Raw genomic sequence first — 12,736 nt, forward strand, 5'->3', positions numbered from 1 at the left:
TGAGGACTTCCTATCTGCGTTTTGTAAAATCTCGAAACACTCCTATTTGAGATTTAGTTAATGATGATCTCATCTCTGATTGGCCAGATCTAAGTCCATTTACAGTACAAACCTGTGCTGTGTGTGTGTGTGTGTGTGTGTGTGTGTGTGTGTATGTGTGTATTTTCAATTTTACATTGAAAATTTTTGAACTTCTGAATACTTCAAATGTTGTACTTTTATGTAGGTTACTTTATAAAGACACTTCTTTTCATTTAGGCAGATTCAGTTGAAATCACAGAATATTGTGACGTTGCATTATATGAACTGCACTAATACATAGCTATAGGAGGTATGCTGGCTATGAATGTGTGTTTGTACTCATTCCTGCTAGGCCATATTTCCAATTAATCTGTAAGAAGTGTGGTAAATGTACTTTTATTTCTTTAAAACTTAAACTACTTAAAAAGCAATTGCAAACATCTTATGACATCATTACATCACTTGGTGTAGTTAGACCTAAGCATTTGCATATATATATATATATATATATATATATATATATATATGTGTGTGTGTGTGTGTGTGTGTGTGTATTTTGTGGAATATTAGTTGAAGATGTGTTATATTCATTTATGCTGTGGGATATTTGTTTAATGAGGCAAAGATGTGTTGCATTCTTTTATGTTGCAATTTTTTTTAACTCTGTGAAGCTGTGTTATTTTGCCTGTCTAAAATACCTGATGGTCTAATAAAGAGCTGAATGGCCAATAGCTTGGCAGAAGAAAGTATAGGTGGGGCTGGCAGGCAGAGAGAATACATAGGAGGAGAAATCTGGGAAGAAAAGATTGAAGAGTGAGAAAAGGAGAAGAGGAGAACATCAAGGGCCTAGCCACCCAGCTACATAGCAAGCCATAGAGTAAGAAGTAAAGAAATATATATAGAATAGAGAAAGATAAACCCCAGAGGCAAAAGGTAGATGGGATAATTTAAGTTAAGAAAAGCTGATTAGAAAAAAGCCAAGCTAAGGCTGGGCATTCATAAGAAAGAATCAGTCTCTGTGTGATTATTTGGGAGCTGGGTGGTAGGGCCCCCAAAAGAGCTAAGAGTAAAAAGTTAAAAGAAAAAAAACCCAACTACATATATACATATATACAATTATTAAAGACAATACAAATTACTTCCTCTTATTTTGCATTTATGCATTAGTTTATGTATTTTACTGTTTTTCTCCCTCTGTTTAGATATTGTCTCTGTAGATTACAACTCTCTGTTTTCAAAAGAGGAAGATTTGGGGCCAGCCTGGTCTACATGGTAAGCTCCAAGATAGCCAGGGCTACATAGAGAGACCCTGTCTCAAAAAACAAAACAAACATACAGAAAAAAATTGAGGAGCCTCTCATGTTTGGTAACAAATGCTAATCATATATTCAGTTTATTTATGTAGAATGTTCATTCAACTTCTGTTTACAAGGTCACCCACAATACTAGTGACAAGCTAACAAATCGCTGTGTGAAAGAAAAGTCATGGAGAGTGTTTCATGAGTGCCTCTGTGGCCAGGGCAATGGCTTGCCAGGTGGCCTACAAGTCAGACTCCTCAGGAAGGCCAAGCGTGCTACCTGGGCTGTGTGCTCTATGTCACATTTCTTGTTAGGGCTCACTGACCATCATGCAAGGAGGGGCTTGGCTGATGCAGTGGTGTGGAGAGGAGTGGTAGAGAGATGAGGTAGAGTTCATGAGTAGAACTGATACTGGTCAAGTGAATAGCATTACAGTGTGTTTGAACTTTCTAGGAAGAAGTTATGATCCCTAGACCAGGACTTAGTATTGCAAGAAGTTTCTGACAATTTTGTGTTTGCTGTTTAGAATGATTAAATATTGGCATTTATGGACCTACGAGAATGTCTTCCTCAGCATTTACCTTGGGGTTGGACCCAAAGCCCAAAGGCCAAAGGGGTGTACATAGTGTGCACTTTCTGCATCAGAGAAGGTTCTTGGGGTTGAGTTGGGATAAATGCTAGTAGGTGCCAGAGCAGAAAGCTCCTTTAAGCACAAATAATTTCAGTCTGTTGGATGTAGCTAGAATATGGCTTATTAATTGGAACTGGAAAGACACTCAAGGGTAAGAATAAAAGGTCATTCAAAGTGAATCCACTTATTATGAAGATCAAAATTTCATGGCTACTATGCATAGAAAATTTGATTGAATTTGGGTCTTCTATGAAATAAATCTGTAACCATGAAAAGAAACCAATTCTCATTCTTGCAATTATTTTCTAATTCTTAGAAAAACAATGATATAAGGACTTGGGGGGCATTTTCTTATGAAAACCACATAACATAATTTGCTGTGCTTTAGCATAATTATAAAGTAAGTTTTATGTATTCATTTTTATTTATAGGGTATTAAAAGAATTTTACACATGTGTTTCGATCTTAATGCTTACAACTGTGGATTCTTTTCCTCTTTAGTTGTGAATTACAGAGAATGCTGTCATTCTTATTTTCTGTGGTCTTATGTTATTTAGGCAGTTTCCCAATCACTATTTTCATTCTTGAGTATTATATCTGTTTTTCAGTATTGCCATGGTCTACGATGTAGTCAGTATGGAGGGAGTATTTATTGAACCAATTTTAGAAGTGTGCATTTTTCTTGAATAATTTTGAATTATGACAATATTTGAGGATACAAATTTCATTGCAAATTTTCTTCATAGCTCTTGGATTTATAATGTATTTTGTGATGATCACAGTAGTTTGAAGGATAATGAACATTTATCTTTCACAGTTTGTATTACAAGATCTTAAGCAAGGCAAATTTTTAAATACTTGATAGATGAAATTGTCAATATTATAAATTTATATCCCTCTATGATTTAGTATGATTTCTCTGAGTTTTGAAATGTTATCAATTATAAAATTTAGCTCAGTATCTTTTTTGTTATATTTTATATGGTAATATTTCCATCTAATATGTGAATCATGGTTATTAGGTGTTTGCCTCAAAGAGAACTCTTTGTTCTTCGAAATTAATAGTAATTACAGAAAGCTTCCACACTGGATAGCATCTGTGCAGGGATCTTTCCCCTTAATGTTATGAGTAATTATCAATCATGGCCAAAGAGTCGGCTTGTAAATTATGAATATTCTGCAGACAATGAAGCATCCTTTTCTGATGCAGAAATAATGCTGGAGTTAATGGAAGCACCATATGCCTAGAGGGAGATGTCATCAAGACAAACATTTAGTTTGTCAAAGTGACATTTAGATGACTATAAGCAATATTAATCCAGTCATAAGCTCCTGTCAAGCTTAGGTCTGATTTTAAAAGTATCTATTTTAGGCTCATTTGGTTATCACTGTCTAAGGGAGCACATGGTATAAAACCATCAAACCTTTAGGGTGGAAAGTAAAAGTGACATAAATTTCATTGGCATTTGGAAATCTTTTCACCAACTGTTGAGCACACTCTTTCTGCTTGATTGTTTTTTCTATTTTATTGTGATATATTAGAGAAAGTTCAATTTCTTTTCCTGTATGTTACTATTTCTGTCCTATGTAGGATGAGGTGTTAGCAAGGAGAAACTCTACAGTATATTAGGAGGTCATCATCCGTAGTCTTTTGATACAGTACAGTCATCTCTAAGGTCCTAAAAGCAGATCTCCTCCAGGGAGGAGCATGGTGTGCAAGAAGACCTTCCAGGAGCTGTGCCAGCCTGGTGGGTGGAAGAGAACGGATTTTTAGGTCGTCAACTTCTGTTCTACTCTTTCCTAAAGTTGAGTTACCTGAGAACATGCTTCTGCCGTCTCCTGACATTGTGCAGGGACTTCTTCCCCACACTTTCTTCTGCTACACTGCTGTCCTATTTTACAGTGAAACAAACAAATTTGAACTATTTTTCTCTGCCCATGGTCATTTTCGGATATTGTATTTATTTTATGTGTATGAGTATTTGCATGAATCTCTGGAGTCCTCTTGTCTCTGTGTCTCCAGCACTGGGGTACAAATGCTTGCTGCACACCTGGCTTTTTATGAGGGGGCGGGTATTGGAACTCTGGTTCTTTTGCTTGCATGGCAGACACTTTACAGACCAAGCCTTCTCCCTAGCCTTACTATGGCATATTGACTCAAGGTTTCAAAGCCCTGCTCATTAAATACCAGTCTATAGTTTTAACGTCAGGCACATCTTTAGGTCCCATAACCACTCCTCACCCCATCGATTGTAGTGTTTCACATGAAGCAGTATGCTTACCATGTCTTGTTTAATTAGATTAGCTGAATAAAAACACTATTAAATGCAAGATTTTTATTTATCATCACAGGAAATCAGGGGTATTTAATAACCTTTAAATTTGAGGCTAGATAGATTAAATTTGCTGCTCTTGCAGAGGACATAGATTCAGTTCCCAGTACTCATGTCACGTGACTCACAATCACCTGTAACTCCAGTTCGAGGGAATTTGATGTGGTCTTCTGGCCTCTGTGGGCACTGCAACTGTGTGCAGGCACACACACAGGTATACATATATAAAATAAGTAAAATTTAAAAATTTAAAAACTGAAGTATACACTTTTGTTGTTGTTGCTGCAGAGAAACAGTGTATTTCAGTCAAAACCTTTCAAACATAAATTTATTTCATTAGGGTAAAATTCAGAGGTAGAGGGAAATGAAATGTGGTTCAAAGACAAAATTATATGATATAAATATTCCACACTTCTCTACATATATTTTGTATGGTTTATGGTAGGAATGAAGTCTCTGTGATATGTAGAATTCTGTGGATACATACCAAAATTCATGAAGAGAGTGAGAAGACAGGCAATAGAATAGGAAACGTTTTTATAAATTATATATTTGTTAAGATGTTCATATCCAGAATAAAAAAAGCTATAGCTCAGATATGAAAGGTAACCCAATTTAAAAACAACAACAACAACTTGTGTGGTAGTTTGAATGTAATTGGCCCCATAATCTCATAGGGAGTGGCACCCTTAGAAGGTGTGGTTTTGATGGAGTGGTTGTGGCTTTGTTGGAGGAAGTATGTCACTGTGGGGGTGGGGTTTGAGGTTTCCTATGCTCAGGATACCACCCAGCGTCTCAGTCGATTTCCTGTTGCCTGCAAGATGTAGGACTCCCAGCTACCTCTCTAGCACCACATCTGCCTGTACATCGCCATGCCCTTCACCATGATGATAACGGACTGAGCCTCTGAAACTGTAAATGAGCCACCTCAATTAAATGTTTTTGTTTATAAGAATTGCCATGTTTATGGTGTCTCTTCCCAGCAATAAAAACCCTAAGACACCTTATTGATAGATACTTTTATAAAGTAGACATATTGATGATCAGCCAACATACAGAAAGGTGTTGGAGCATAGTGGCCACCAGGGGATCCAGATCAAATCTGAAGTGGTACTTGGAGGACAGGAAATTCTGAGGTCTGGTGGTTGTGCAGAAGATTTGGACCCTTACACCCTGGGATGGAGAAGGTTCCCCTACTTTGTGGAAATAGTTAGTAGTTCCTCAAATTTGTGACCATATAATTACAACATGATGTGTACACTCCTGATATGTAATCAGGAGAAATGAAAACTTATGCCCACACAAAACATCTACATCAATGTTCACAGCAGCATTGTTCATGACAGTGTAGAAAATCCAAATGTTCATCAGTGATAGATGGGTAAATGGTGTGTCTGTATGATGGAATATTACTCATTCATAAAAGAATGAAATACTGCTGTCAAAACAAATGAACTGATCATGTTATGCTAAATGAAGGAAGTCAGATGAAGACAAATACATGTTGTATGATTCCACTTGGAAAAGTTGTCTAAAATAGGCAAATCTGTAGAGGCAGAAAGTAGACTAAAGGTCTCAGAGTTGATGGGTATACACACACACACACACACACACACACACACACGGCACATATACTCACACACACACACACACATATATATCTATATCTATATCTATATATATAGCACATACACTCACACACACACATATATGGCACACACACACACACACACACATATATATGGCACACACACACACACACACACACACACGGAACAAAGGTGTGTTGGTGGCTAGGCAATCCACATACATTTCCTTTTTCAGGTAATCAACATCTTCTGTGGCTGACTGCTGATGTTCATAGCTCTATAAACACAATAAAACTCATGGAATTGTATACTCTAAGTGGGTATGATATATATTATGCAAGTTATATCTCAAACTGCTTAAAGAAATAAAGTAATAGTTTTATCTTTAAAATAAAATGTTTATAAAAGCCCAAATGACATACATTGTGTCATCTAAATAAACTGGTGATGGACTGTTCAGACGTTACTTGAAAAGTCTAAAGTATGCGCCATAGTTCTGTGGTCTTAAATGATTACTTTCAGTGTTTGTACAGCATTTCATTGAGGAGGCAGAAGATGTTGCCCTTTCTTCTTCTCTGTAAGCACTTTGTGCATTTTAATGTTTTAAATAGTGATACTGTTTTTTTTTTTATCATTTTATCATGATAATGATTAGTTTTCTTTGTTTGCAAGAGCTCCACTTTACTCATAGGAGTTAGTAGCTTGCCAAAATTTTCCCTACTTATTTTGTAATGATAGAAACAACCATGGCATAAAACTGAAGCTTCTGGAAGATCTACTTGTTCTTCTGTTGCTCCTTCACTTGACTTGGTGAAGTCAGAGCTACCTAGCTCAGAGCATCTGTTTTATGCATCCCATGGTAATATAAGTAGCAATGTTTTTTCTTTTTTTGTCATTTTTAAGACAAATATTTTCATGTAGTCTGTTCTTTCACTGTTTCTTTTAGTTACTTTACATCTAACTTTCATCCTGCGCACAGTGAGCTATGATGATTTGTTTCTGCATATACTATGTAGAAATTTTTAGTGTTTATAACTTCATGGATTTCACTGGTCCAGAAGCAGCTTTGAATATGAATCTGGTTGGCCTTTTGCAGGTAGAAGAGTAACATTCTAAATCTTATAGAGCAGACATGTAGATTACGGGTTGTAGGTATTCATTTTGTGTTTGTTTACACACACACACACACACACACACACACACACTCAATTAAAGTTGGAAGTACAGTATGTGTCTTTTGGATCTTTGTTATTTTTCTTCATAACCAAGTCTTCAGTTTTCTTAAACAGTGCTGTTTTAACTGTGGAAAATGCTTGTAACTTATGATCGCCTTATAATATGTCATTATAAAAATGAATCTTATTTTGAATTATTATTAACAAAAGATTTCCCTTTGGATGCCTTGAAAAATGGGTATCCCCTTTAAGAGGTTTTTAAAATCTAGGCTTTCCAGGTCTGAATTAAAAGAGGTTTTGAGCGGCTGGAAGGTGTGGGCAAAGTGGTTTGGAGTGTTTTCTGTCTAGACTTGATAGTCTTGCTTTAAATAATTTGTAAGGAAAATTCCAGGTATTTTCTTTGCTTTTAAAGTAGACCTAACACGTATTTGGTAGCGCTTAAAATAAATGTTTTAGACAGCTACAATTTACTTATAGGTGAACGGGAAAATGCTACATCTTCTGCCCAGTTCAATACCCACGGGCCCATCCCATCGTTGACACGTTGGCCAGAAGAGAAGGGGAATGTTCTCTCTTGAAAGCATGTTGTCCTACTTTAATTTCCTTCCCATGTCATGCACACTGAGAGTAATTAACAGGCACTCACTAGACCTCTTTAAAGCAGCCGCATCTGGGAAGTGCTCTCTCCGTCTCAGAAAGGGTTTGGTCAGTGGAGAAGAAAATCAAAGCTGAAGTTTATGGGTGGAGTCAGGAGGCAGGAGCAGCCCGTTCTCTGACAGCGTCTTACTTCTAGGGCCCTGCAGAGAGTTAGTGAAGTGAAAACTGACTTCTTTTTATTTCTTTAACCTTGCCATTCTCCCTAAACACTCAGAGAAAGGCAATTCCATCACATCTCATGATTCGCCAGGCTTTGGCAGGAAGATGAGCAGCTCATGGGCATCTCCCGTTGTTGAGTTTACATTGAGACAGCATTCTGTCCTTAATTAGTGAGAGCACACTGACTGTGAAAGACCTTTTCCTCCAAATGGTGATTTTTAACGCTTGAATGTACACGTGAGTGTCTTAAGCCCAAAGCCAGGCCCTGGCTACTCTGAGTGGATGGCCTTATAAATTAAAGAGTAGCTCTAATGGAAGCCTGTATTTTTCCCTGTTCTAGTTTCTTTGTGAAGTCTTTTTTTGTTGTTTTACTTTTAAAGCATTAAAAATATAGTTTAAAACAGCATATAATGGAAAATTTCTTGCTGTTTCCTAGTCTACAGCCCCTCTTCCCCACAGGTTACTACGAACAGCATTTTAACGAACACTGCTTCTGTACATTATTTTTTTGCTTGTAAATCTCTTCCTCCCTCCCTCCCTCCCTCCCTCTTTCCGTTCCTTTCCTTTTCTTTCCTTTCCTTCTTTTCCTTTCCTTTGTGTGTGTGTTTTAGAGCAGTGGGACTTACTGTCTTTGATTTTCTTCCTGACAATGTTTGGAAAGATGCTTTATATTATTACATGCACAGAGGCAACCCATTCAGTACTTAGCTGTTTTTTTTTTTAAGATTATTTTACATCATGTATATGGATGTTTTGCCTTTATGTAAGGGCACCACATGAGTACAGTGCCCATAGAGTCCAGAGGAAGTCATCAGACCCCTAGGACCTGGAGTTATAGTTGTTAACTGCCATGTGGGTGCTGGGAACCCAACCTGAGTCCTCTCCAAGACATCTCTCCAGCTCCAGCATCTAGCTTTTATATACATTTTGTCCTTACAAATGTAGGTGAGTGGATAGCTTTATTCACATTTGTAAATACTGCATCATGTATGCTATGGGCATGTAAATTTTAAGGAAATCCCAAATCACTTAATGATAGGAACATTTTCCAAAAAATGCAGTGTGTTGTTAAGCAGTCTCATTGTTATGTGCCTTGCACAAACTCAGGTGGCTGTGACATTACTGTGCAATTATAGTCTATGGGGCCACTGTTGTACATAGTCTGCCATTGATGAAAGGCCATCGTGTGACAGGCACATGCTTGTGTATGCTGCCAAAATTGCTTACTCTTACCCTCAATGTTCATTTTCCTAACTTTTCCTCTCCTGTTTTCTGAAACTTCAAGATTTCCCAATTAGACACAAGGACACTTGTGATTTCCTAGTTGTTTCAAGGGTGAATTTAGTAATGAAACTGAATGTCTTTCCTTCTTGTTTTTAAACCATTTCCTCCCCTGTGGACTCCAAACTACTTTTACTACTTACTTCTACTTGATAAGATGTGGTGTACAGCTTTGATGTGTGGGAGCATTGAGAGGCTTGTGTCTTCCAGCTCCCTGCTGCTAGGAGCTCTGGAGCTTATCTGTCCCCACCTTCCAGTTGGGTAAGAATGATCTGTGTGGCCCGATCTTTGATCATCTGCTGGAATGTGTCCAGCATTAAGGGGCTTAAAACCCCATGAGCATTTCATTCATGTTGGCTTCAACAGAGAGAGATTTCAAGGTCTATTATAAGAGTAGTTGAACATATAGAGAGAGTGGGAGCAGCTGGCTTCCTTAAATAAACGACATTAGTGGAGCCATGAAATTCTTTCAGGTCCAACTGTGAGTCGAGGGCTGATGTATGTTTAATGAATCTCATTTAGTCAACGGAAGAACAAGAGAATATAATCACGCAGCACCCCTTGAGAGTACGTTAGTTATGTACTGAGACACGGTAGGAAAGTTATCCCCGAATGTAACACCTTGAAGCAACTCCGACGTCCATTTTCTCACAGAATCCTGTGTGGCAGGAGTCTGAGAGTGCTCAGCCTGGTGTTTCTGGCTCTGGTGTCTCCTACAAGATGTCAGTTTGAGCTGTGGTGCTCTGAAGGCTGTGGCTGAGCCAGGACGACTGTCTGCTCAGTGACTCACCCATTGGCTGTTGGCAGAAGGCCCCAGTTCCTTGCCACATGGATGTCTCTAGCGGGCTGTCCAAGGATTCTATTGTGGTGGCTGGCTTCTCCCAGAGGGAGTAATCCAAGAGAGAAAGCCCAATGGGAACCATATGTCTTTGTGACCTTGGAGATCATGCACCGTCATTTCTTCAATGTCCCCTTGGTCACACAGATGAGCTCTATTTAGGATGGAAGGAGACTCCTGTATCTACTAAATACCAGGAGCAGTGTGATCCTGGGGGTTTTCCTGGAGAATGGCCACCATTTCTTCAAAGCCTCACATCTCTCCCGCCTGCCAGACAAAAAACTCACTTTGCTCAAGACACATGTTTAATCTCAGTAGAGTCCAGATCTTTAGAGGGATCAGGAGCTGGTTAAACAGGTTTTGATAACTAGGAATTCATTAAAAATTTTCCTTTGTTGGGAGAAATTGTTGGAATTTGGCAATGTTCTTACTTAGAAATTACGTTCTGTCCTGTGGATTTTTTGGCCCGAATTAATAAAAAATATATTTATCATCAGGGCAGAGGAATAGATGATTAGTGCAATATTTTAACTTTTAGTCAGAAAAAATGTATAACATTTGTTGGTTCTCAAATTTGTGGCTGAGGTTCTGGAAACCCGTATTGAAGGATTGTCGGGCCAGGGAGTTGGAACCCACTGGGAAAATGTGGACATCCAGCTGTGGCTTTCCCTTCAGACCTGCCATTTTAGACTTTGTTGTGAGACTGGGGCTGGAGCTGTGCAGACTATGGTTTCCAGATCCCTCTGCCATCTGGATTCCTAGTCACTTCCAGTAGGACAAGGCACCCCATGAAGACTCAGAAGTAGAAGGAAGGGAACAACAGAGAGCAGACACAAATGCTTTCAGCTCCTGTTTGCATCTAGCTGAGAGCTTCTTTAGGAGCCAATGATATCTCGTCCCCTCACTAAAGTGTGAAAGGCTGCTACACTCTGTTTTGTTCCCACTTTGAACACCGAGATCTTGTAATTCCATATCGTCCTTTGTGTTTCTTGAGCTTTGCAGCTGCTTCTAGCAGCTACTAGCATCTGGTGATCAGTGCCTCATTTTCACTTTTCAGTCCCCACACCCACATGACCACTTTCCTCCATTAAATGTCTCCGTTTAAAATTGCCTGTCATGTGAGGTTCTTGCTTTCCCACACACCGAAACAGGTATTAAGATTTCCAGACACATCATCCCTGAAAACTGCAGAGGCATGTTGGTCAATGTTTCCTTTGTGTGTGTGTGTCTCCTGCAGCGGGCCTCCAGTCTCCTTCTGATGGCTCCAGAAATACAGGTATTCTGTGATGCTGGGTAGCTTTGTTAAATCTATTTAATCCAGGAACTTAAAAAAAAAAGTCATCTTGCATCACCATGAACACATGAGATAGATTCTGTGTGCCGCCAGCCCTGGCCTGAGGGCCTGCTGCTGGGCGTCTTCCTTGTGCTGCACAGTGGCCTCCAGCTCACCAGTGGGCAACTCCAGGCCAGACTCACTTCCTCTCTTCTTCTCTTTTCCCTGAGACACTTATCCCTGCCTTGCCATGTGCTTTATTTCCCCCTTCTGTTTGCAAACCTTAATTCCCTCTTTTTCTTATTGTCCCCAGTTGCAATGATTGATAGTTTGTGTATATTAAAATTGGAAGCACTTGCTGAGAAGGTATATCTGCCGAATGACTTGTGCTTTACATAAGGATAATGGCACGAGGAAGCATAATTATATCAACTCATGAATCAGATGAGTGCATTATAGACCCAAGGAAACAGCGCAATGTTATTAATGGTACTTCTGTTCTTCAGGTTAGTGGGTTGATGCAGCCTTTCTATGTCTACCAGAGGGGTTATATGTGTCTTTACTGTGTACTTACCTTTTTGCATGGTTTAAAAGACTCTATTTTAGGCAGGTACATTTTGGAACACGGCAGTGAAGTAAAATGGCCTGGAACTTGCCTGTCTTGAAAGACGTTACTGTGTAGCTAGAGAGAGAGGAACCACATATAACACTGAAAAGGGATGAAAATAAGTAAACCCTGATGTGATAATACTGTGTTTAGGTACATGCTGTAGGGAAGACAATGGTGCTTCCTATACATAGGCACTGGACACTTCATCGTTTTGTGTTTATACTGCAAGCTAATTGTATTTTACAAGTGAAGAATCTGAGGCTAAAATGTCAACCATTTGCCCAAAGACAGAGCAATAGAAGTGGATTTTGACTGGCCTTAGCGTGAGGGTTGTAGTGAAGATGCCTCCTATCTGTGGCTGCATTTGTTTCTGTGAGTGTTTTGAGATGATCTGATGGCTTCTCTTTGTGCCTTTTCCGTCCTGCTCTGAGCTCTGGGTGGCTAATCTACGTGGACTTCACCAATGAACACCAACGCACAATGTCTTGCAGCCAGATTTGACCAATGAGAAGCATTGGGGAGCTCAGGGGGCAAGTGCTCCTCTTTGTCAGTCCTGGTTTTTTTGCTCTATAGCTCTCCCTGTGCCCCTCTGTGTCCCACTCTCCCAGCTCTCTCCTTTATCACGTGTTTTTTACCTGGAAAAGTGGGCAGCCCATTTCTAACCTCAGCACTTGGGTAGCAGAAATGAGGGAAAGCTGGCTAGCTAGACCAGGCCAGTATCAACGAGCTCCAGGTTCAGCAAGAGACACTACCTTAATATGGAAGGTGGAGACAATCAAGGAAGACACACAGTGTGATCCTCAGGCTCCCATAGGCATGACATATACACATGAGCATCTGGAAACACATGTAGCTGCACACTTGTACATC

General features: G+C 39.3%; 1 protein-coding gene and 1 long non-coding RNA gene across 7 annotated transcripts in view; one reads left to right on the forward strand and one right to left on the reverse strand.

The window, feature by feature from the left end:
* Positions 1 to 12,736, reverse strand: part of LOC131906634 (uncharacterized) — a 68,190-nt gene that overhangs the window by 47,563 nt on the left and 7,891 nt on the right. For 2 of the 5 annotated variants that reach the window (XR_009378164.1, XR_009378165.1), the window contains exon 3: positions 7,695 to 7,845. The exons of the other annotated variants lie outside the window; for them this stretch is intronic. This is a non-coding gene — a long non-coding RNA (uncharacterized LOC131906634). The remainder of the gene's footprint in view (positions 1 to 7,694; positions 7,846 to 12,736) is intronic. 5 annotated transcript variants of the gene reach the window in all.
* Positions 1 to 12,736, forward strand: part of Cdk14 (cyclin dependent kinase 14) — a 573,205-nt gene that overhangs the window by 41,442 nt on the left and 519,027 nt on the right. The window lies entirely within an intron of this gene.

This window comes from Peromyscus eremicus, chromosome 3, assembly GCF_949786415.1.
Source record: "Peromyscus eremicus chromosome 3, PerEre_H2_v1, whole genome shotgun sequence".
NCBI lineage: Eukaryota > Metazoa > Chordata > Mammalia > Rodentia > Cricetidae > Peromyscus > Peromyscus eremicus.